The 27,340-nt window shown below is 39.9% G+C and overlaps 1 protein-coding gene across 13 annotated transcripts in view; it reads right to left on the bottom strand.

Annotated features, from left to right (window-relative positions):
* Positions 1–27,340, bottom strand: part of LOC126921379 (LIM domain transcription factor LMO4.1) — a 479,425-nt gene that overhangs the window by 94,865 nt on the left and 357,220 nt on the right. Inside the window, exon 1 of one of the 13 annotated variants that reach the window (XM_050732935.1) lies at positions 4,601–4,620. The exons of 10 other annotated variants lie outside the window; for them this stretch is intronic. The gene's annotated coding sequence lies outside the window, so the exon portion shown is untranslated. 2 more of the 13 variants (XM_050732934.1, XM_050732933.1) reach the window with 2 other exon arrangements.

The following is a 27,340-nucleotide window of genomic DNA, read 5'->3' as shown; positions in this document are numbered from 1 at the left end:
TTGCATTCAATGCATAGCCAAGCGATCGAGTAAGCTTTCTTCCGCCGTCAGGATTCCTACATAATTGCACACCGGGAACGTGGTCCCTCTTCCTCTCTCTCTTTTTCGACATTCTCCATTTCGTTCTTCGTCTTTTCGTTTCACGTTTGCCCGCGTGCACACACAGGCTATCTCGAGGGCACACGGTTCCTCGAAAAAGAGGTCCGTAGGAGTGTACACCTTTTCATTTGACCGCTCTCATAGGCAGAGTATACCTGTAATAGGTGGGCTGTGCGCGGCAAACGGGGAACCCGACTTTGCCCCGGCCCATGGACGCTGCATCTAATTACTATAATCGTCTCCGCTAATAATTAGATTATTTTCAATGTCTTCGAGCGCTGTCCCTCGATGCTCATTATACCTGACTCCAAGTTATCATTATATCCGTTCTTCCGACCGATTCCTCTTTGGCCCGGCCACGGTGCCTTCTTTTGTTTGCCTCCGCTACGGTCACGGGGTGAATATTTTTCATAGCCCGGTTTTTGTTTCACTTATTTCAGTCGTTCTGTCGCGATTCGTAGATAAATTGCGTGTTTATATCGTGGTATCGATATATGTAATAGGGATTTTTAACATTTTTTTAGACGAAATTTTTAATCTGTATTAGCGCGGTTATTCACTGATTTTTATTGCGTTCATATCTCGGAGTATTATATTATAACCCAGTGTTTTCTGGTTCAAGAACCACAGTGTTTTTTAATATTGGTCATTCTTATAATTAATTTTATATTGCATTATACGTTATAAGATACTTTTTTTCTATGTTATTCCTGTTAAGTTCAGGTTGAACGAAATGCTAGTCATCTACTACCTCTGACTTTTTTTTTTTTTTTTTTTTTTATACATGCTTTGGTTATTTTAAGACTACACGTTGAAGTTCTGAAGGACAGAAAAGGTGCAGAATGCCGGTCTAGTTCTTAAGGAGAAATGCCCTATAAGCATCAGAGATACGCTGTCTTTCAATTGTACAGTGTTCATACAGAATGTTTCCCTATCAATATGAGATGCGTCTATTATGTAGTAATATGTAAATTGAAAAAGCATATTTTTAAATGATCTTCAACTAATATTACACTCGTGAATTTCTTCGCTTATAGGATATCCCACCTTTACGCTACCAGCGTATGATGCGTAGTTTGTGATCGTTTCGAAACGATCCACGACTTTAGCCTATAGTTTTCAACGATAGATTTTGCGTCAAAAGCGTAAACTTGCACGTTTCTCGGAGCAGACAAATCGTGGTGAAGATTATATTGTAAAATGGCGACTGGCACCCGTTCCACGAAAGGGCCGTGAGGGCGCTCGCGACTCTGCGAAACGTTTATTACTGAAAGCAAATCTTCTCGCGCGGATGAGAACGTCCAAGTGGAGGTGCTATTCCGAGATAGTAATGTTTTATTTTATTGTCGTCGGCCAGTTGCTCAGGAATGCCTCTGGACGTTAGCCCGTTGGTGTTTCGCGTTGCGAAACGGCCGGTCGCGACCTGCACCAGGAAGAACGGACTCTTTGCTATCATTATGGACATTCTCTCGAAGCGTTTACGTACCGAGTATTTTGTTGCGCGCAGCCCGGAGAAGACAAAGGGCTGAGAAACGACGCTAGAGAAAGAAAGAGAGAGAGAGAGAGCTCGTTCCACGGATTATCATTTGTTTGTTCTTAAATCAACCTATGAATGATCAAAATTATTACATACATCTTCATCCATACAAATTAAACTTTGATTCATAGCCCGCTATTCGACTGTCTGACTCGCTATAAGGACTCGCTATACTGACTGCCCTAGAGATCATTTGTTATTATATCTAGTTCGAATGTAAATTTGGTTGACGATTACAAATAACGGCGATAATTTTTTTGTCCGGTATTCGTTTACCTTTGAACCTAGTAAACCAAAACAATGTTGATATTCCAAGGTACAACAATATGAGTCTTCCGATTTGAAGCTTCCGTCAGCTCACATAACGCTACAATGTAATTACAAGAACGAGGCTAGAAAATGAATTATTCACTCTAGCTAAAACTTCTCTCGGAATTTCAAGGATCCAAAAAACTATCGGGTAACAGGTCGCAAAAGGTGATTATTCCGAAACAATTCGTGGTGTCCCTTGGTGATGTCGCACGTTCACAGGTGAACATATATTATCCCATGATACGGGCGTACATTGGAACACACTCAGCCCCTTAATACGTATTTAATTAAGTATGCCCAACCGGTCGATGGGGCACAGGCGGGGTTTATGGTGGATATCAGTACGGGCCACCATAATTCTCGCGCCTCCGCCGACATCAGCCGGTACCAGCGCCACTTATGTACGCGTACCTACCGCGATGGAATTTCATCCTGCCCGTTACGACATAAATCTCCGGCGCATTAACGCCCTTGTCAGTCCACCATTCCCTCTCCGTCTCTCGTTCTCCATACTGGCCCCTTAATACGGTCACTCGCGACCTCCAACCATCGAGAGACCCTTATCGATGTCCCCATGAGGTACTTTTTTCACCCTTTCTCCCTCTGCTTTAACATTCAGAGATTTTTCGTAAATATTTTCGAAGAGCCGTTCTTTATTTCGATTCCCAAGGTTCCCACTTAACCCTTGACCTAAGAAACGAAGAGGAAACGAAGGACATGTCTATAAATCAGTCGGTTCGACCACTTGGCACAATGTTGCATGGCATGGTAGATGATACAAGATCTCCTGATTATGATATGTTCCTATAGTTGTCGCAATACTATTTATTTACCACGGTTTTTAGATGTATTTTTCGAGAACTTAACCCCTACCTGAAATTAAAGTATGATGATTTGTGGGAAACATTGTATTTTATCAATTATTAATAATAGGAACACATTCTATGTGAAAGGATTAAATAGGGCACACGAATTTTCGTTATTGACTGAAGCGAGACTTTAAATTAATTTATAGATTATCTATATCTACGGATCTACAGATCTCGTTTTTATGTTAATACTTTCCAACCATGCATAATATTATATATTCTGTGTAAAAGGCGAGTATCGTAAGCGAAAGAAATAGTCACTGTAATTTTGTAATACTGATGTTATACCATTCGGTAACTTTATAGTTTGTATAGAAAAATCGCAGTGATCATGTGCACCGTATCGTTAAAAATTCATTAATGTTTGCTTTTTCAATGGACTGATTTTGTCCAAATTTAAATGAACCATTCTCGCCTTTTTCTACTCTACTTGGTGTCTATTGACAAATAAACCTGTTGACACAAATAATAAAATGGATACAGGAAAACTAAGCTTGAAGTACATCTTTCTCCCTTATAATCACTAAACACGTCCCTTCTTCTTGTCCAGAGACTGGAGAACATTCCTCAGATAAAATCCACCCTCCTCCATAAGGATCATGACACAAACACCCACTTTATTCGAATTTAAGCAACACTGTACAAATCTGCCGAATTTCACAGCGACTCACAATCGCGAAATCGCAATGAGGTTGCATGGTAAATCAACAGAGGACGTATTCATCAGAATCAAAATATGCTTACGAGACGACCGAAGAAAATTGATTTTCGACGGTGGTAGAAAATATGCACCAAGCACAAGCACAAGCACGAGCTTTCGAGAAAGGCAAAAAAAAAGGAGACGCGGTCGCGAATTCGACGAAGGAAGCGTGCACGGTTAAGGATAAAGTGTAAAACTGTTGTGTTTGGCACAGCTGCGAGAGACCTTCGCGCACGTATTCCACAATACAGGCTTCGACCCCTGACGGCCCCTATAAATATCCAACGGTGGCAGCTTGTTACTCCACACCATGCGAACTTCAAACCGACCACAACACTCAATATCCTTCGACTACTTAACCGGTCGCGCGTTCAATTGCCGAATAATCTACGAAAGAGAGAGAGGGAAAGAGACGCCGACAGAGTAAGGTAGTTTTCGGTAATCTTGCTGTGATTACCTGCACGCCCTTTGGGAACTTTATTTTACCTTCGTCTTTATCTTTTGTAAAAGAGGCTCCGGCGCTAGGAAAAACATAAAGTAATCCAATGAATGTTTAAGTTAGTTTAAGCTGTTTAAAAGGTACCCATGTTTCTTTATAATATAGAAGAACTGTTTTACCTGGTCTTAATCTAACCCTCTTCAGACTTAAGCGATTTCTCTTGTAACAATGAATGAGGTGATATAATAGCACAGACTATAATACGGTCCAAGTTTGAGGAAATACAACTTAGTTATAATTTTTAGAACAAGGTATATTTCCATTCATACTGAGATCGTACGTCAATATATGACGTGACGTGATGACAATTGTAAAATCAACTAACAATTTTAAAGTGACTGAACAAAATAAAAGCAGTGAAATGCATTCAGTTTGTATTAAATATCAGCGACTGTCCTCACTACGCAATCACCTACATATCTAAATATAAATTAAACAACTCGTCATTCTATTTATTCCGATCTATCTCGTACGTATTCTGATAAAAGTGAAACTCCTACATGTAATCCTACTTTTCATAGTAAATACAAAATTTCCACGCGTGATCCTAATTCAACAAATACACCCATTCCAAGGTATCGTACCTGAACGAAACAGTAGAGTTTATCCTTCGAAGGTATACTCGAGTACCAATCGATCCTTGGCAGTTTGCACCAAGCGCAGTCACCCGATCATCGGCCGAATGTCTATGTTCGATCGTGCCCTCGTTAGTCCAGCCAACCCCTCGCAATGTGCTAGGCCAGAAAGCACGCGACAAAATGTAAGTACAAAGACCGTTGGTCACGATGTTTAATAAGAAAATATTTAATCCGCAGCCAGTCCGCACTGCGCAATGTACCACGAAATTAGGAGCGAGCGTCTATCGGTCAAGGTAAATGCGGCGCGCATTAGACGAGCTGCAAGTTGGCCGGGCCACGGAGAGTGGAAAAGCGACAGAAGCAAAGAGATGGTGAGAGAGAGAGAGTGAGAGAGAGAGAGAGAGAGAGAGAGAGAAGCGGTAAGGGCGAAAGCGACACAGCGAGGACGGTGAAACGGGAGGTGGTGGGAGCCTAATTGGTCGAAATTAGCAAGTTTAGTCATTAGTGGAGTTTCCGGCGGTGGCGGTGGGTCCACTTGACTCCACTTCCTGGGAAAGGAAGGACGGAAGGAAGGTGTGTACACCTACCATCGGTTACGCGGTGTCTGGATACGCTTCTCTATGTATGTACGTGTGTCCCTTACGTATGTACGTATACAGGTATTTGTGTCTACTATAGTTTGAGAACACGCGTTTGTACATGTGTTTGCGCATATGCATATGTGTATATATATATGCACGTAAGAGGTTATATAGGTATAGGTGACATGTATAGTAAGTTTGCACGCGCGCCAGTCAGCGAGCGAGCGAGCAAGCGCGAGCTCGGATACGTCACGGTACACTTCGTGACCGCAAATAACTGTTTCCATTGGAATCCTGCGGTTTTACACCTTACCACCGCCGCGATATCAACGCCTTCACGCATCGTACGTATTTAAACCGTATTACCACAGTCTCCAGTGGGTCACCCGTCTGGTGGACCCAACTTCGCCATGAAACCGTTTCTTTTTCGTTTCGAGAGCGACTGGTGATCGAAGATAATTTTGTAGAAAGGAGACAGAATTGGGAGAGGAATAAATGTATTTTGTGCGAATAAGTATAATCTGAATCTGTTGACGATCGAAGATGACCTTGTAGCAAATAGTTAGAATTAGGGAAGGAAGAATCGTAATGTACATAGTTTTATTTATAATTTGATTAGGTTATATAAATAATTAGAAGATATGTAGCGGGTGCACGTTTCTTTATAGCCTGATGACTGCTTGCGACAGGTCAATTCGATAAATCTACCGGTACACGGTTAATACAACGTGTATTTAGATTGTATTATCACGGTCCAGTAGGCCAGGATGCAAACGAACGTGGTCCCAATTCCTCGTATTTACCATGAAAACTTTTAACCAACTTTTGGACCGTTGCCCACCCTGATGAGAACGTTTCGCAGCCTAACTACTCGGACTATCGACGACATCCTTCGTCCTCGAATCTAACGTCCAGAAAGTATACTGTCTACTTTATATTACGTTCTGGTTTCCATCATGTCCCGTAGATAAGCGAATTTGAAATTTAATTTGTCCCTTTACCTTGCGACTATATTTAGAAAAATCTAAATCAAAACTTAATTCAAATCTATCGTCAAAATTCAATCGATTCATTCAATCAATTTTCAAAATCAGATGTAAATCTTCGAATTTTTACATCTGCACGTTTACATTACTTAATTTCTCAATTTTCAAATGAACATTTTCTAATTTCGTATGCCTTCACAATTAAAATTCCTATTCCTTTATATCTTTACACGTAAATCTTTCAGTTCTCATATTTCCAAATTTAAACGTTTAAAGTTTCAAATATAAATATAAATATACGAGCTTCTTAATTTAAATTCTACTTCGAAAAATTAGGAATTGAATTCTATAGTCTCTAGCCTGCTCTAAATATTCGATATACCGTCAATTATGAACCGGTATATAACCAGAGGAACGTTGTCGGGGCAATCTTTGCAGTTGGACCGTTGGATACCATTTTTTAGCGCGTTAATCCCGCGTAGAATTCGGATCGATGCTTAATTCCCCTGTGGCCCCATTGTCCGCGAAGCATACGCACCCCCTGAATCAACAATACATCGTCCACGATACAGATCCGCTAGCGAGAGTTCGCGCGCGTGTGCACGCGCGGAAACGCACGATCGAGGCATCAGCTGCCGCACGAGGGCCCTTAATTATTCTATTAAACAGGTCGCGGACTTATTGTAACGCGTGTTTGCACGCGTGTGCGCGATACAGAGATGCAAAAGGGAGAGATTGAGAATAGGGAGGGGGGTTAAGTAGTGGCACTGAATGGAGGCATAAATTTATTGTGCCGTGGAGGGACCGAGGAAAAGTTGTTCGCCACGTTTGTATACGAGTTGCGGTATTGTGCGTTCAAACGGAACGTTGGATCAATTCGTCCGGATGCTCTTTTTCTCCTTTCTTCTCTTCCTCCCCACACCCACCGAGCTTCGCTTTACCGCTGCCCTGGAGAACGTACACGATCGCGTTTAAGGGATGCCGATCAATTTAGACAACGACCCACTATTAGCCTCGCAGGCCCCTTGTGTTTACGCTGCTCGTTTCTTTTGAGAGATATGTTTGATTTAACTGTCGTGACGTAGGTACAGTAATTACAAAAAGTATTTGCAAACCGTGTACTTAATTATTCTAGCATTTACATATTAGCTGATTCAATTGATCAGCAAGTCTATTGAATTTTGTATGATCAAGTAGTATGACTGAAAAGATTTGATATTATGAAACTGAAATATGAAACTTCGTACAAAATAAGGATTGCATTAATCTCCAACGGCATTTTCCATTTTGTTATTTTATTTGTTACTTGTTTGTACTCTCCTCGCATGGGACTGAACATGGTTAGCAAAAGATGGTTAAGCAAATCGATATAGGTGGAGGCGACGTTTTTGGAAGTGGCTTTACGATCGTCGTAAAGCGACGTTATGCGTAATTCGAGCGCGTCCCCAGAATTGATCCAATTGGGGTTGGCCAATTCGAACCGGTTCAATTTAGAGGGGACCGTATCACAGATTTCTTATCGAGGCCGTTCCACAGCGAAATTATTGCGAATGGCCTTGAATGAGTACAGACCAGTTTATAATCCCGGCTACGTACCAACCACCGATACTTTATCCACCGAAATACTGTCCGTAAAACACAAAGTGTCAATAACATATCAAATTAGAAGGAAGATTTGATATCTGTCGTGTAAATATATCAGACAGAAGAAGATATACTATGACATATATTCTACATGTATGCACTAGATACACTACGAAAATATATGTATACGTACTTCGAAATTTCGAATGTGCAAAGGAGTAATACGTAAGATATTATGTACTAGAATTATTGACCTGTAATATGTCCACCAAACAGCATCAAATTTACATAACATAAGGAAGTAATATTTCTGTTTCGCGAGTAGATTAAAAGTATCAAACAACTCTTTATTACTCCTTCGAAAAAAACGAAAGAACTTCTAAAAACACTCAAAGAGGTCTCTAAACTCGTTTCAGTCTACTCCGTGAACCACCTACAAAGAAGCGAAACACGAGATAGAAAAACTAAACTGGAGGAATGGTTGGCACGGGGGCAGTCGTTTTACGGCGTTTCGATCGGCGGAGCATCGCAAAATCGCCGTGCAATTTTCTTTCCCGCGCGAGGAATATTCGCGTTGTAAAGAGGGGCAACTGTGGCTGCTGCGAAAGGAAAAGGGCAGACAAGTACCGAGCGTTCTCAGCGGCCACGTGATTGGTCGTAAACGCCAAAAATATGCGCCGATTGGCCGGCCGGCCGGCTAGTTTTATGGTAGCGCGCAGCATGCCGACCAGGTTTTATGGTTAATTTTTGCAATTTTGTAATTGCCTCATGCACCCGCCGGCAAACTGCAACAACGTTTACCCTCTGTCCTTCTTCACCCTCTCGTCCACTAACTCTCTCCCTCTCTCCATTCTCTTCTCATCCTCATCCTCTTCTCGTTTCTGCCTTTCTTTCTCCAACTTGAACCGTTTCGTTTCGTTTGAACAACGATCACGCGCATCAGGAACAAGGATCCTCTCTTCTTCTTCTTCCTTTCTACTCTCTTCTCGTTCCCAGCGACGGGATAATATTCGCGGGAACGTGCATCGGTTCGCGATAAATTATCCCGCGGCGTGTGTGTGCGCGAGAGGCCGTTGTGTTCCACGTTTGCATCGGCGCCGGCCGGCGAACGCTAACGGTTCACCCAAAGTAATTATAGCAAGTCAACGCGCGCGGCGCAACACGTGGCCGCTGATTATCGAAATGTCGGCTTACTTGGCCCACCGATGGAATCGCGTTTCACGCGCTGCGGTTTCCGCGTACACGGCCCGTGTCCCGCTCCATGTCTCCCCGGAATGGGGCTTCCAGATCGTGTTCCGAAGAATCCACCCGGAAAATCACCGGTTCTGACTTCAATCGGGGGGGTCGCTGTCTTTGTTCCTTGGGTAAATGGGTTGTGACTTTACAAAGACTGAAACTTATTAGAAAGCGTGTTTGATGGAGTTGTCCATATTGCTTGGATTCATAATTACGGATTTATAACGTATGATTAAATGTAGTATGTAGAGATGATTGAAATTTTAATTACATCTACTCACTGATTCTATACATCCCTTTTTTTAGCGATTGCCTTAAAATCAATCTCTAGTTTAGTACCGTATCGATCGATCGAGTAACAATGGATATAAATTAGAACGTGTTCCAATCTCTATCACATGTAACATTGATTTTATGAAGGAAGTACCGACGTATCTTTAGTAATCGTAAGAAATTGTAGAAAATCTTGGTAACTCTATTACTGAAGACAAACGATCAATGTATAAACGGAGAAATGATTTTTGAGAAGTTCAACTAATTGTATTATGATGAGTTTTTGTTCTCACCCCCCCTTTTTTTTTGTTTCTGACTCGGCCAAATAGAGACATAGAAATTATTGATAAAGGCGCATAAAGATCGTACTGCCTTCAATCATCGTACTGTCATTCAAAACCAAAATACAATATCTCCGATTAACTAATCCTGCACCAAGCAATCTCATTTTTGAAGCCTAGAAAAAATTCATAAGCCAATCGGCCTCAAAACGTTTCGACTGTATACGCTGTCATTCTATTCGGAGATGCGATCAATACGAAAAGATAGATCGTCGTGAGGGCCAATCCATCCATCAGCAGTCGACCAGCAGGTTTTACAGGCAACTGATTAGAAACGATCAAGGGTTACTCGCTTTTTAGAAATTCTATCGTGATCCACCGGGTGTGTAGCCAATTTTGCCGGTGCGCCCGTAAAGTAATGATTTCAATTTCGCGAGATCGCTGCCGCCGCCGGCTACGAAGGGTTTCTCACCCTTCCCCCCGCATCTTTCCACCCCTTTCAGCGCCCACCCTTCCTCGCTCTGTCTCTTTCCCTCTCTTTCTCTTAACACACTCTCTTCGCCCCGTTCCCGTTCGAGGATTTGGATTAAGCGACTAAGGAAATTCAATATCAGTGGCTGAGATGGGCACATAAAATTACTGACTGCCACTTCGCCTTAATTTGCGCAGTAAAGTTCCCCGCTCCGCGACCCGTTCCACCCCACCGAAACCGGTCTGTCCCCGCGCGCCGCGTTTCCGTGTAAAACTAAGGGATTATGATTCGGTTATTGGCTCGAGCCGCGTTTCACTGCGTAATTCGGCGAAATTTCCAACGACCACCCTCCTCCACACGGATGAAATACGAGGCTTCTGTTACGTTTCCGGGAAACGGACGGTTCGCCACCCACCAGTGTAGTTCCAGTCTTTCAGGTCACCGTGATAAGTGTTTCGGTAAAAATGTGTAGGGAATAGCATACAGCAGAGAAATGAAAGAATGTCTGGACTTGGGCGAATTTTGTTATGGTGTTCTCGTATGGTACAATTTTACGTATGCAAATTCGTAAGTTTTCAATTTGAACGTTCAACTTTAGATTGCAAATCTTGAATCCAACACTTCAAAGTTACCACGGCTATAAGTTCGCCGTAGCATATATTCTTTAAAGTAAGAAATTGATAGTGTTAATAGATTCGAATCAAGCGTCTTATTCTTATTCGCTGTTGGATAGATGAAGATTAGAAAAATTATTGTTCGCAAATGGTATTCACACAGGATGATAATATTAAGACAAAATTCACGTAAGATGAAATTTCACGATACCAAACTAAGAACATTACCGAATCGATAAGTAACAAGCTGTGGGTTTCTTTCTATAATTTTACAATTTTACCAAGCGAAAATACAGATTCCACGTTTGAAAGTACAAAAGTTCACTATCGCGAACATTAGTTGGTTAGGAGTTTATAGCATAGTTTCGAAAAGTAATTTAATTACAATTTAATTAAATAAACGATTCTCATTCGTATTTGTTAGTTTGCTCAAATTACTGGAAAATGAAACTATCTTTTTATTGCAACAGACCGTCTAAATGGTAGAACTTGAATCAAGACAGGTAGCCTTACAAGCAAATGTAAAGAAACTGTGGTAGAATAAAAATTCCAACCTTGGGAATTAACCGTCCCTTCGTTCTGCCAGTTTCGATGACCTTGGCAATTGGCGACTAGAAAAAGAAAAAGGTTCAAACGAGATACAGTGACAAAAGGTTGAGAACGGCAACCAACGGCAATAAAGTGCGTCACAGTTCGTAGACCGGAAACGGTACTTCAACGTGTGTAATTTACAAACCTAATGATGGCGTGGCAAACGCGAACTCTCCGGAAAATCCGTCCATAAATTTCGATTTATAACCGAAGAACCCCTGAAACAGTACATGCAACCCTAACCATGTGCAAAACCAAAAACCATTCTGAAACTTCGGCTCCAAATGCTCCGAAATATTAAACTACAGCGACACATGAGTTAGAGGACAATTCAAATCACGTTGTTGTTTTACCTCGAGACATTGACACCACCTTGACGCACGAAACTCCGAGCAAAACAATGTCGCCGCTACGTGCAACTGTCGAACAAAGACGAATTCGAATTTTCCGACTCTCCCCCGCAATAAATAAACTGACGCAATCGAAAAGAGTTTGGTATCTATCAGTATCCACGAGTATCTTTCCGTATCGACGAGCTATCTACCGAGTTATAGACGATTATCTAGCGAGCATTTACTGAGTATTAATTAGCAATTTTACTTTGCAATTTATACTGTGTACGAGCGTCTCAGCGAATATAGTCCGTATAATAATTTAGTATTTTAAATATATTCGACGGTTACGACAACGAGCAATAACATCTAGTAAATCTCACGGTCAACCATCCTCTACACAAGTTCTCTACAAAACTGTGACACTTTGCCAGGAAAAATCTCAGAAAGAAAGGAACCTTAAAGAGAGATTGTACACCCCCGAACTATAGCATGTGTCACTAGTATTAGTTTATCAGATGCTGAGGATGACTGTGGCAGCTGTTACTGGGAGGTATGGTAATTTTACGGAAAGAAACTGGGATAGGGGATTGAAGAACAGCGGGTGCGAGAGGAGAAACAGAGAAGAAACCGGCAATAGTGAGACAGGCTAGGTCTGTTTGTGAAAACGAGGACATACTGAGAGTAAGACGACCAATATCTGTCAAACACATATCTTTTCAGATTTATCACGGTCTGCTCCGTGAACGCAATTTAATTTCTTCGCCGCAACCCACGTAGAATCACCCCCCGTTTCGATCGAAAGCTTCGCAATTTGGTAAATTCACCATTTCTGGAAACGATGGAAGAAATTTCAACGTTTCTCCCAAGTTGCCTTTGTTAATTCTTATTGAAGAACTGAAACGAGAACTTTAGTATAAATAAAAAATACTTTGTTGAATCGTAAACGAGGAGGCTAACGCGATATTATAAATAAAACAAGGGGATAATTTTGAATAACATTTCTCATCGATATTGTACGAAGAAGAAGACGAATAAAGTATCCATACTATATGGAAAGTCCAATGTCATCGTGTCACATCTACTCATAACATCGAGTCAATTACTTTTGATCCCCTTTTCCCCCCAAAACGACTAAGTCAGCCAGGTCACCTTACGCAAGTACAATCGAGACTAACTACTACAATCCCCAATTATAACGATTCAGCCGGCAACATCCTAATTGCATCGTCGTGCAATGACACGCTAATTGTAAATCCCTCTAACGACGTTCGCTCGCGAGTGAACTCACGCGATCACCCCCGGCGAGAAAAGAAAAAAGGGGAAGAAAGAAAGGAGTCGGCTGGCTGGCACTGTGGTGGTATGACGATGAGGACAGGATCCTTAACGTGCCTTCATCGAATTAATTTGCCCGGCGACGACAAAGGGCCGAAGTCCTTAAAGAGCCAAGCGCTTCTTCCTTTTCCACAACCACCCCTTCTAACCAATGTTTCTCTTTTCCTGCATTCTCCCCCTTTTCATCCTTCCGTTTCACCCCCCCCCTTCTCCCTCTCTCCTGCGTCGCTTAATACAATTCCATACTCCCCTTTCTCCTGCTTTTCCTCTCTTTTTCTAACAGATTCCCTTCTCCCTCCGCCACGCATCTGCCTCCGCGAGAATAATAAAACTCTTTTCAGCAGATGCAATCCAGCATGACGTTACTCCTGAATCGCTCATGGCTTCCAACATTTGTCGGTTCTCAGCTTACGCGGCTGCGGTTTGCGCGTGAACGCGTGCAAAGCGAGGACTCGCGTAAACACGTATGTGCGTCAATTACGTTTACAAAGAAGTATTACACATAAAATAACTCGGTCGATGGAAGAGCAGAAATTAGGCGACTAAATTCGGTGATCATGTTCGAAGGCTCGAAAGTACCGATATTTGTGAATGAAGATATAGAAAAAAGAAGAAAGAACAATTCTTTTGCAGATTAAAAATTCTGAGTGAAAGACTGTTTATTTCACGGATTAGTTGCGAGTAATTCGCTGGCTAAACAACTAAATTCAGTACAACAATTGATTTCGTTACATATTTTGACTCAATTTGAAAAGAAAATGGATTCTTTCATTCTTTTACGATTAGTACAGCTTATAGCTATAAATGAACATAAATACAATAAAAACGCAATAAAAACACACGATAAAAAATATATTAGTTCAGTAAAAAAATTTCTACTCACAAACAATCTACCGTTGCAATCGTATTGAAAGCTCCGCACGCCTGGTTTGCATCAAAGTTAGTCGTGGCTTGGCATTGAGAGCGAAAGTGGGTTAATTGTAAGTCACATTTTTTCTTAATCTGAATTTATAGCAATGAACACACACGAAAGAAAAAATTTATATTTTCCCTTATCAAAGCTAGATAACAAATGTTTCATTAAATATTTTGAACTGACATCTATCTCAAACAGATTGCGTATTTGGAATTTCTTTGAATTTTGGTGGATAAATATGCAAATACGTGTTATTAGGCTATTCTCGCTACTAATTCTCATTCGAGGCACGCGGTTCGAGCGTATGAAGTTCGAATATTTGTCGTGCAAATATGCTCGTGGCGTGAACGCGGTTATTCAAGTCTGACCGATTGTTTTCGCATTTCCAAAATGTGGACTGCCAGGTTAAATGGCCTTGGTATTTGGTGCAGACCAATTTTAACAGAAACACTCATGGACAAGCTCAGTTTTAAATCTCTTGGAGTTATCATACACTTTCAAATGTATACAAGGTCTGAACTTACACGAGAAATCTCAATTCTGCGATTAATTTATTGGATACAACGAGACAATCGAATCTAAGTTGCATAATATTTATTGATTAACACTTTGACTGCCACGCCAAAATCACATGTTTCGCTCAGGACGCCAAGGAAGTATTTTTATTATTCAGTGCATATAATTGCAAAATAATAATAAATTGATAATGTAAGATAATATTCTTCCCCAATGGACCGTTTATCTTATTGGTGGTCACGGGTGACCACTGTGGTGCCTTGGTAACAGTTGATAGCGACATATTATAACAAGGCTTCGTTTATTTCAATAAATCATTCACATTCGAAATTTCGTCGTAAGCAAAACGTCCAGAATATATTGTTGAAACGTGTAGAAGATATTAGTAAACAGTATTTGCTCATTCTATATATAATAACAAGGTATGTTCACACTTCAAACTTCAATTTTATGATTATAAAGCAGCATTTACGATTATTTTCTAAGGTGTGTTTATATTAATATTCGTAGATTACCCTTCAAAGATATGGATGCAAACACAGTGCTCCGTTTGATGCAAGATTTGTTCTCATTTTTTTTTTTTTTTTTATTGATGTTCTAATAAAAATGTATAATTGTTCAATGGGGCACTTTTTATTTCAAAGTATCTTCTATTTATCGGTTATATTCAAAATGCCCTAACTGTCAATTTTCATTCAATTTTTACAATTGTAAGTTCAAGCGCTCCTGTCACCGATGACCACCGTGGCGTCACAGGAGAAACCGTGGCCGGTCATATACGACCAACGTGGCAGTCAAAGTGTTAATAACATTAACATTAACAAATAAGTTAGAAAGAATTGGAAAAATAGAAGAAAGAAGCTCGCGGAACAAGGGAAACGGTCAACACGCATGCACGTCGGCAGTGCATTTGAACATTGTACGGCGTTCGTTTATGAAACAGGAAATAATAACGCATTAGCAACGACAGCTGCGATATTATACTGGATTGAAGCGTTATTCGAGGGTCCGTAGAAAATTGAGAAGGGGACAGGGGACACGTCTTCGTAGGGTGAGTAGCTTCGATGACGATCGCATAGTTACGTTTGGGTGGAAGCAGAGTCAATCGTGGCAATTTGTCGTCGCTCGTGTGAATTTATAGCTGGATACAGGTGGCAAGGGAAAATACGTAATGTTATTTTTATATCGTTATACTATGGTGATGGACGAAAGAAAGATTAGAAGATAAACAAACCGAGCGTACACTGTAATTTTATAAAATGGAATTATATCTGACAGCAGTAATAAATAGATATAATACGTTGCTGAAAATAATTAAAGGGTCATTTCCCACATCATATTAATTTTAATATCTAACGACTGTCTTAAAACCAATCTTTATAACATCATCGTACAAATAATATGGTAATCTATCAAGCCAATAGGACATTTCTTCGCTTCTGTACTCTTAATTATCGTGATAAAATCATTCATAATTGTTTTAAACAATATATATACCGTGGAACGAATGACTGTTAACAACATCGTAGAAAATGTTTAATACGCAAGTTCTTAATATTTATAGTCCATTAATCGTCAACTTTCATTTGACCATCAGCGTATGTCTACAGATACTTCTTCACTTTTTCCTTCTAATCTACTTTCTTAAGATACTCGTTTATACTCGCAGAAGAAACTTTTAAAGAGAACAAAGCAAATTCTGATGGCCGAGAAAAAATTCAGATATCTCGTTACTGTATCCTCAGGAATATTTCAAGTTACCCTGATTCGCCTAAACCACGATGGTTTCTAATTACAGCTTATCATCCGAATCACTCGTAAACTTCTTTATCCCTCTCACAGACTCATCTCGTTTCGCTGGCTAGAAGAGACGAAAAAAAAGACGGTACCGTAGAGAATAGATTCGCAACATATTAAACTATATCTCGCGAAACGAAGAGCATAAAGCACCAGGGTCTGGAAAACAGTACGACCTTACGCCAGGCTACTTAATGGTTAATAATTATCCGCCGCAGCCACGAGAGCACGTAACGATGTTTATCTTTAAACCCATTCCACTTCGAACTTCTATTACTAAATAAAAGATCCTTTCACCTCGATAACGGGGCTCTCTCGAGCACGCGCGCGGGCACACACACGCGTACACATACACATGCAAGGATACGTTCGTTCGTTGTGTGCTCGCCTATGAAATTATCCAGAGTGTATCCGTAAATCCCCGATTCTTACGATTCTTTCTCCGTCGTTAATGAGTAATTAGTGCTCGAACGGCAATTAACGACGAGAGAGTCAGATCGGGCAAGGAGGAAGGAATATTCGCAAAAAGAAACGAGGAGAAAAGAAAAAACGACGACCTGAGAAGAGAGTAAGAGAGGGGGATTCTGGTAGAGAGAGAAAAACGTCCGAAGACTGCGTGGCGGTGAACGGAGAGAGGAAGAGAGAGGCTCGCGAGAAGCAGCCATCGAAACGTCGAGTTCGTGATACAACCACGCTGGTATAACGAGCTACGTGACCCGCTGTGTACGTGTGCGTGTCGTAATTAGTTGGAATCGACGAATTATAAAAAAAAAAGAAGAAGAAAGAAAAAAGAAAGGAAGAAGGGGAAAGAGAAAACAGAAGATGGAGGGAAAAACGAAAGGAGAAAAAAGGAAGGAACCAGGGAACAAGAGGTCCGCGTTCCTGTTTATACGTCGAAAGCTCATGGTTTGGCCGCGCGCGCGGCCAGCAACATCGGACAAAATTTTAATTAATCCGGAGAGCTTATTAGTTTGAGTGCCGACAAGGACCGGGCAGAATCGAGCGGGGGCCGAGAACAATTTCCAAGTTGAGCGGGCCGCACAGGGGGATGGAAAGGGCTCCGTTTCTCCTACAGCTTGTACAATCGACCGAGCACTGGCCAGCGGAGACAGGGGAAGGCAGAGAGAGAAAAAAGCTTCTCCACGAGGAAAAGCGCGTGATACGAACCAGGCACACATGCTATTCGATGAGTCTTTCTTTCCGTTCCCTGTATTTTCTTCCCTTTTACATTTCATTAGCTGGTTAAATTATTTTCTTCATTTCTCCAGTATCTTCTATGTTTTTTACGTTGGGTGATCACTTATTAATATAATATTTCTTTCAAGCATAGACTACAGAAGGAAAACATGATAAGTGGCTTTTTTAAAGGACAATAGGTACATTATAAGAAGAATCAAATTTTACGCTGTACAAAATCGTTCTATTTTAGGATCGTTTTTTTTTTCGAAGATTTTTAGGAATATCCATGTTCGTTTACGGATGTATATCTTTCTCATTGCATTTTAAAAATGTCTAGAAATTAAAGTGAACTATGAAATTTCTGTCCGACGCTACAATGTTTAACAATAGTACGACTTGGTAAAGAAAGAGACGGCGATCACTTCTTAGTAAACCAGGCGATCGTGTTGAACCAGAAGAAGCATTAGAACACGCGCTTATTGGAACGCGTAAACGCTTTGTCACGCGGTTGATTATTACCGCTGATATCCAACATATTATTATTGTCCATATTATGGCTGTGTGAGCGAATAAAAGGAAATATTAAATAGGGTTTATACTGGTAGCATTTATTGATCGACCAACGGAATAGCTGGCCTGTCGTATGCGTTCTTTTGTGCGTGGATCGCTGCTATTGCTGTCTGTAACTTTGATAATAATATGCTTGGTATTATTCACACGAGGCCTGGTGAAATCAAATTCAGTGACTTTGATGAAACTTTACGATGCATCGGAATTCAATAAGCTTCACCTAAGAATTGATATTGCTTCTGTATTTTCTTCAGGTTTTCTTTGTTTCGATCGCTTCATATTATATCCTTTATAATCGAAATTAAATATTTTACAAGCTATCGAATCTCTTACTTTTGCAACCTTGCCAAAGCTTGGACGTACTTATCGTTTGTTTATACATTACATATACGTACGTTTCACTACATTGATAGATTAAGCAACAGAAATATATAGTATGATAAACTCATATCTATTGATAACATCATTGATAATACAAGATATTTATTCACAATGATTATATCCATCCATAAAATGCAATCGAACATTCCGAAAGTTCTCTGAAAATACACGTTAAATAACAAGCTACAAGCCACAAGAACTGCAATAATCTTTCCACAAGAATGAAATTGAACATTTTGTTTTATAGTAATAAAGCGCGCAGTTAAATGAAAAAAGTTTCTTACTTTTATGCGATAACTAAATTTTTATGAGTGAAGCAGAATAATAATACAATATAATATATATATATATATATATATATATATATATATATATATATATATATATATATATATATAATCTATATAATAAAGCAGAATATAATAAGCATATAATATCTCTGTGTCTCAGAACTGATCTAACCTTCAATATTCAATAAAAGTTAATCCTTCGGAAGAAAATTATACCAGCCACAAAGATTATTCCATTACCATCGATCCAAGGCAACAGAAAGCAGAGAATACTTTGGAAACTATACAAAAATAAAAATCGTACAATATTAACAAGAGTTGCAAATTACATTAAGCGCAAATAAACTGTTCTACATTTAATCTTTCGCGACATTTCAATTTCTCGCGTGTTAACATTACTCACCGTAGCCAAAGGCAAATGAAGTCGAACCAATTGAAGGACAAGACTTGATCAGAGAAGTCGATCACGATGAAAAACAGGGATCGTTGAAAAAGTGTAGAATCTCGGGGCTGACGAAAGGCGGGAACAGGGTCGAATCGAAGGAAACTAAGCGAACGAGTCCCGGTCGGACGATTAACGAGCGTCACATTCGTCAAACCGTGGCCAGAGCCACCGGGTGATACGTGTAACGAGCTAATTAACTTAATTTATCGCCGTTTGACGGAGATCCAATCGCAGATGCGCGGCACGTTAATTGTACGTCCATTAGCTACCGATACGATCGTATATACCATGGCCCGTACTCTCTAACGATCGCTTTACAGCTCGTTTCGCCGAGATCCCTATACTCAACTCGGCTGGCACGTCGACTTAGTCGCCGCGATTTTCGATTTTTCGATCAGCCCCTTTGCTTCTTCCCTAGTTGGAAAATCTTCTTTATGAGACGCGATACGATCTGTAGTCCACTGTCTGTAGACACGATTGAATGTTTCTTCGTGAACGCTTGAGTCGATAGGATGCACGAGTAATATCTTTACGTTTACTTTTTTCGACGATATTTTGCGATGGAAGTGTTGAAACGATGAAAGATAACGGTTGGTTAGGTTTTTTTGATACCGTATAGTTTCGCGTTAATTGATTCTATATAATTATCACGAATGCAATTTGTGTGTGCATGAGGTATTCGATTGTGGCGAGAAGATTACACGCTACGAAATATAATAATAAGGAAGCAGCACGTGTCTGTAATTAAACAAGAAAGTAAACGAGACATAATTAGGGAGTTACGATCCCATTGGGACCCGTGCCGGCTTCTTTTCATCAGCTGTTCCGAAACATCCGCACGCTTGAACCACAACGAAACCTTAACAACTCTAAAAAAAACCCATCTATCTTTCGTAAGTCGAACACAATCGAATCGGTAGGATTAAAACAATAAATTGTCCAGAATAGGCGAATATCCCTTTCGCACCTAAACCTATTCACGTCAATCCATCGATCCAGCTAACCCAAACGTAACCTCTGTACGATAATTCCCTGGCAAAAGTCCTATTTACTTCCAAACCGAAGCAGAGCTCGTCCATCGATATCAATGGGAGGAAGCGAAGTATCGTTCACAGGCACAGAGACTAGGTACCACAGGTACTTGGAATGCCCTGCCTTACCATTCGATAGTCGAACATTGGGCCCCATGTGTGTCGCAGCCACGTAGTTGAGCCACGGGTACTTAAATTCTCAGGGAAGCAAGCAAGGAAAGAGAAACGGTGGAGCACGAGAGGACAGCAGTAGAGTGCCGTTACAAGAGAACGGAGGAGGTGGAGGAGGACGAGCACCAAGAGATGGAGGACAAGGGGGTGGCTGGGCGGAAGGGACAGGGAGGAATGGTACGAAGAGACACCCGCAATTTCGTGATTGCTTTTCAGACGACACTTTGTACACCCATGGACAGCACCAACCAACTCATTACGGTAATGACACGTGTGCATCAATTCGCATTAATATTCTAATGGACGTCAGGGAAGGGAGAGAGAGAGTGGTTCGACGCGCGAGAGAGCGGGCACAGAGACGTTCGAAAGGGTAGGGGAATAAAAGGGGCCGGTGGTGGGGAGAGAGACAGGGGCAATAGTGGGGGAACGAGGAAGAGCACGGATGAAGTCGCGTGGGAGTCGAAGCATGTGGAGTGGGGGTAACCGTGAAGGGGAAGGGAAAAAGCCGTAGAAAGGAAGCAGCGAGATGAAGGGAGATGGTACGCTATCTTGCGCATAATGCCAATTAATTAATGGATACTGTGCCCGTGCCTCGGCTCGATATTATGTAACTGGTGCCTAGGACGGCTGTTATCGATTTACGGTTTCGTTGCCGAGGTGAACGTAAGTCTGCCGCCGCTGTACACGGACCGTGCTCGTTAGAAGTGTACGGAGAACGTCGCTCTGCCCGTCCAGACCATTCTCCCGTGGATCGTACGGATTCGTTTGAACTCTCTTCTTTCTTACCACACATGACCGGTTCCCAGTATTCAATTTTTGACAAAAAAAAGTTTGTCGAATATTTTCCTTAACTGTTTCGAGGACGTTTTGTGGGTGGATAGAGAATTAACTAAATTGATTCCAAGGTACATATTAGGTTAGGTCCAGAAATAACGAAGTTGTTCCGAAAACTGAGTTTGGAATAATAGTATCCGTTGTGATAGGAGTTTGATAAAAACGATGTGTACACGCATTGACGCATACGTTGGTAGACTTCCAATAATTAATAAAAACGCATCGATTCACTTCCCATTGAGATAAACATTTATTAGTTGAATTAAAGATAACTGTGGTGAAAAAGCTTTGCAAATCCTTGGCAATAACCCAATTAGTTATTATAGGTAATATATGTATAAAAAAGCACATTACTCACACAAGGAATAACTTAATTATTCCACTGTCTGGAATCGAAATTAAAGGCTATGAAAACACACGAAGACTTAATTAAAAAATAATATTTTCAAACGTTGACAGGCTAATAAGGAAGTTCAAGAGTAATCACCACTATGATGCTCCATTTCTATATCGCTTGGAAGAGAAATAAGGGTAAATCGAAAAGTAATTGTAAACAACACATGTATTGTAGCCAGTGTCGTTCAAAAGAGCCAGTAGAAAACGTTTAACCACCGGATCGATAAGTCACGTAGGGGATGTAAATAATTTAGATGATATGGTCGTACATATGTAAGAAGAAGGTGAGCTCGATAAGACTGTACCCTGTTGACGAATGGAAGCTCAACAGCTGAATGCCGTTGTCAATAAAACGCGATTGTGGCTGCGATGTTAACACGCGACGTAAGTAAATGGCGATATTTACGACACAGATATGTACGTAAGAAAATCAACGATTAGGTTTCAATAAATTATCGATAGAAGAAGGACAATAAAATCTTTTCACATGACATTGTAGTACTTACTACATTGTGCATGATAAATTATCATGCACAAATATTTAAAAGGTATGAAAATAATTATACGCTTCTAGTAAATTTGTTACTTTGAACAAACGATCGGAATGATCGTAAAAATAGCAAACAAACGGACAATAATTGAGGTGAAAAGACAGGACGCGTAATAGAATCGATTTCGTCCTCGTGGGTTGCAGGCGGAGAAGAAATATCTGGTTTATGCGTCACTTTCTTATAGTTCATCTATCTTCGTTCGTGGAAGATTAATAGTCGCTTGATAGATTATAAGCGAGTTATATTTAACAAACACAAGTACTTAGTCATTATCTGATGCTGTAATATTATCACGAATATGTAATATGTATCAGGAAAATTCCCTGGCACAACTGGAATTATCGTTGGAACATGAATATCCGAAATTATGATAATTGGAAGGCGTGAGTAATGAAAATTCCACGATGTCAGAGAAATATAGTTAATACAAGAATAGTGATAAAATTCTAAAAGGAAAGCTGTTTTCAATACTAGAAGTTAATGTAAAAAAAGCAAACATTAATATAATTGATAGAGTAGAATTTCGAATCGTTTGAACAGGCTTTAGAAAATGTTTAGCCTCGTGTCTATGTGTTATAAATGTCACGAGCGGAATGGATTGGTTTAACGGTTCGCAGGTACATACATATGTAGATGATCAAATTTTATCAAACGACAATCCTTACTTTAGTAAACATTCCTGTAAACAGGACAATCTATAGGCTGTTCCATACCACTTTGATAATTCAATTACTTGTTTTTCAATTATGTGAAATTAGAGAGAACAAAATTGTTGATTATGAGTAATTTAATGGTGCAGAATTGTATAAAATACACATAATATGAAAAGTATACGAAATAAAGCACTTAAAGTAAAGTAGCCATTACAATATTTAGAAAATTAAATCGAAAGTTTCTATTAAACTTCTATTTTCTTAAGAAGCTTATTAGGCATCCATTTTATAATATATACACAAGTAAAATTTGCAAGAAATTAGTTATTATGAGATTATGAAAACAATTTCGCTAAACAGATGTTGAAGATATAAGATTATCTCAACTTTACGACACGGACAGCACATCTGCTATTTTTGACAAGTTGGAATTTTCCACATTGCACATTGTAAAGTTTAAAACTCAGATCACATCGACAACATAATTAGCATTTTTAAGCGCTCCGTTCAATAGCAAATGACGTGTCATAATCTTCGACCCCAGATTAGAACTCGACAATAGACAACCGGATAAGGTCACTAAGGTAACGTTACGTTACGCACCCTCGACCAGGTACGCATGACACGCACTACTTGCTAAACGTCAACGACAGTTCCATAGTTACATGATTAAACAGACATAGATTCCCACCTCGTAGAAAACGTACAATATGAGCACCAGGCGCTTCGAGGAGAAGACGCTTACGTTTCATCTCTTACGCTTATACTAAACACTTCAAATAAAGATACAAATCACACACAAACTAGAACTCTTTAATCTCCCTCCACCTTGAGCGTTGAAATCTTTCAAGGTGCGAGACCACAACCGAACAGTTGCAATTTAACTGATCGCCACCTAGTTGAGAGGTCGCAATAACACAGTTTCAAGAAAAACACGTTTCAAGTTTTGCACTCAGCCTCAACTACGCAACTTTGTCATTTCATCTTTAGATATACAAATACAAGATCACATTTTCAAGCTAAGATACAACGATAGAAAAAGATGTAATAAAAAAAGGATCGATTTTTTTCACTGCTTCAAATATTTCTTTCACTGCTGGAAATACTAATCCTCTTTGAACGATATTCATGAAAATACCAATTCGCATAGACATCTCCAATATATTTGTCGCATTTATGAGAATAAAACCTCATCCCCATAATAAAGAAAAAAGAAAAAGAGGGAAAGAGTGGAGGAAGGGAAAACAAAGAATTCATAGTGTATCAAGTGAATCGATTGGACTAAACCAATACGGGTGCCGAACATTCGTTCGAAGTGGTTGAAGCAAAGTCAAGTGTATTTCCAAAGAATCGAAGATCGTCGAGTTAGCTGGCTCGGATCCTCAATAAGAAGAGAGTCTCGGGAGTAAGATTAATGCACGTTGTTGGGCCGAGGCAGTCCATCAGTCGCTAATGCAACGGGAATCTCGTTCGAATGTTAACAAAGTTAACGCGCGGCGGCCGCAGTCTCACGCAAAACGCACGTCATCGGCCGTAATGACCGATTACGCGGGACGAGTGTCATCGTCATGGCTTGCCAGCGTGACGATGGCGTTGCAACGTTACGCCTAAACCGCGCGCGCGGATCGTTATTGAATTATGCACGATGCCCGTAATCGAATGATCATTATTAACGGTTAACGAGCCGCGTACGAAAGCGGAGGTGGTTTATTCTCTCACTGCAACAAACGGGAAAAGAATCATTTTCGTCCGTTGTTATCATTCGTGATTAACGATTACAGTATTTGATCGATGAAATTTTTTTTATGAAGTTCGAATTATACGCTTCCGTTTAAAGAGCATAGGATATTGCGTGAATTTTTTTATGAAGCATTCGAAATTGTGTTTAATGAAAGTTTGATATTTGAGGTAGATTATCGACTTTAAATTGCACGCGCGTTTTAATAAAATTGTTGATGCTATATAGAAATTTGTATACAGAGGTTTACAAACATTTTTGTGCTTTGTCTTAGAATTATATCGGTAGAAGCGTTTTGAGACGGTCAGAACGTGTTCCATCAAATTTCGATATTGCCGGAAAATCCGTAGCCGCGACACACGAAATTTACGTCCTCCTGTAGAGTTTGTAATGCGAGTTACGTTGTTGCTGTTACGAAATCGATTCAGATGGGCGGAATGTTGTTAACGCGTTTTAGCTTTCAATTTTGAACGCGACATTTGGTGTCTATTGTGGAATAGTCGGGCGCAAGTACGAAACAGGGAGAGAACGAGACCGCATCCGATCGATTCTTTTGATACTCCTACTGTCAAATTTATTGAACGTAATATATTTGACCGTGTACCGAATGGTGACGATGAAAATCGACAACATTTTTTCTTTCATAAATCTTCGAATTTTTTAATAAAACCTTAATCGAACGTCCTTCGTGTATCTTGAGAAAAAATATTCTATCTTTTAAAGAAACGAATGAAATATTCTTCGGCTAATTGAAACTTCTAACTGTTCTATTATGTTTGCAAGAGCTTATGACAATTCTACAACAGCTATAATTTTGTATCGTTTTAATACATCTAGTAATTTTGTACGTGTATTCTAAAATATCTAGAAAATATATAGAAATGAAGCAAATTAAAAAACATAGTTTCAATAAAATTTAAAAAAATAACTAAACTAAGCTAAAGTATGTATATGAAAGGTGCGTTAATCAAATGACATGATTTCGAACTATTTGTCGTACAGACCCGAATTCAATAGTGTCTGGAGTGTTTTAAAATAAACATTAAATCGCGCTCCGTGTTTTATCTGCAGCCTACGCAATGCAAATATCTTCGAAATTCGAATGGCGAAGAATCAGGCATTTAGTAAAGGGGCACTGTGCTTTTTTATTCGTCTTTGAAAACGTCGCGCTCTTCACGATTCATTTTACTTCGATGATTCTCGATCCTTATGCAGTTCGTTCAGTTGCTGCACACGGTTGACTCATCGTTATTATGAAAAAATAAAGAAAGCATTTCGAAGCTTGAGAGCCGATCCCTCGAGACGCGGCCACTTGACTTCGTGGACGGTGGTCGGCGGGAAATGAAAACATCAGGAGATAGAATACCAGAATTCAAACGATATTCAAGAATTCGAAGATGAAAGTTTACAAACTCCAAGATTTTTCGCAAAATTTCGATAGAATTTCGATTATCAAAATATTAATTAACAGAACGATCGATTATTGAAACATTTAGCAACTATTTAACATTTAAAAAATATTTGCAAATGATACTTCCTAAAAAATGATTGAATAACAGAAGGATAAAAACTCGAAGAGATTAATAAAATTTTAAAGATTTAAATGAAATTATTAAAACTTATCTGATTATTTGAAAAGTTCAGTTATATGAGCAGCGTGTGTCACGATTATTTCGTTATTTGAGATAATACATTTGTCTAATACTATCACAGAAAAGTTGAAGAGACGGAGTATTGATAACTGAACAAAACATTTGCTATAAGAAAGTAGTATCTATAAAACATGAAAATTCTTCATAGAATTTATTACAAGAGGGTAACCTTTGTAATATCGTGAAACATTCCTCCGTCGAGCTCTAAATACCACAGAACCACGGCAATCATTTACACTCATCAATTACCATCCTGCATTCTCTACACTTTCTCCATAGCCAAAGCGTTTGTATTCTTCCAACAATACGCTGACGGCCGTCCATGTTCGCCAATAACTTTCCCACAAGTCGATTGCCAATTAACCCCGTCTAAAGTTCAAATCAATTTCGTTACCACATCGTAAAGCAAAATTTTAATTGTACAAATAACACCAAACTCGTATTCACGCATCATTACATGGTCATTGTGTATCATATATCACGTTTTATATAAATTTTTCCAGTTTCAAGTTGAGACATAGTTAAGTACAAGTATCGTGCAAATATTTAAGTCTCTGGAAAAATTGAATTCTGCGTTCCCAACTTTAAAGTGAAATCATTACAAAACTGACTGATAATTGCACCTGGCAAGTACATCGAATATCAAATGTCCGTCAAACTTTTGAAAATAATTTCTAAGCCCACTTTAAAAAAAGAAAGAAGAAAAAGAAAGAGCTACATCGATTCGATCTTGAACGATAACAGTATCAGTTTCACTAACCCCCTCAGCTCCATCTCGACTAAACCAAATTCCAAATTCCCCGCTATACCAAGTTAAACACTTAACCATAACTTCGTTGGATTCCCAATTAAGCTCGCGTAACGTCTAAATCAATGTCTTGCTTGTTAAATTCCAATCTCGATCATCAATCTGCAATCTCGGACAGAATCAAGAAGTCATCCCTTCACCAGCACATACTTTAACAGCCCGAGGAAATCACGAGTGTAAATTTTCCGCGCGCACGATGGACGTCTTTATTTTTTCTTTCCAGATTTGGAGACCAGACGCGCATATAACGGTCACAGGCCTTCCCTCGCCCCGTTAGATTTCTATCGAAGCGGCTACGGTGTTCTCAGGCGATCCTCTCTCGCGCTTAATCTCGCCGCGGGATCTCCTTGGGAGATGTCTTAAGAGCACGGAATCAATTACCGCGACTTTCACCGCGTGGGCGCGCCGCATCTGGCGTGTCCGGCTCTCCCACGTGCTATCGTGTGCGTGGCCGTCAGTGTACTCGCACGAGGCTATCGTATCGACGCGGAATTAACCATGGCTACGATGTCAGTCAACGAGAGTTAATATCG

Source organism: Bombus affinis, chromosome 10, assembly GCF_024516045.1.
Source record: "Bombus affinis isolate iyBomAffi1 chromosome 10, iyBomAffi1.2, whole genome shotgun sequence".
In the NCBI taxonomy this organism is placed as follows: Eukaryota; Metazoa; Arthropoda; class Insecta; order Hymenoptera; family Apidae; genus Bombus; species Bombus affinis.
The sequence above is the reverse complement of the archived record's forward strand: the minus strand, read 5'-3'. Positions and strand labels throughout refer to the sequence as shown.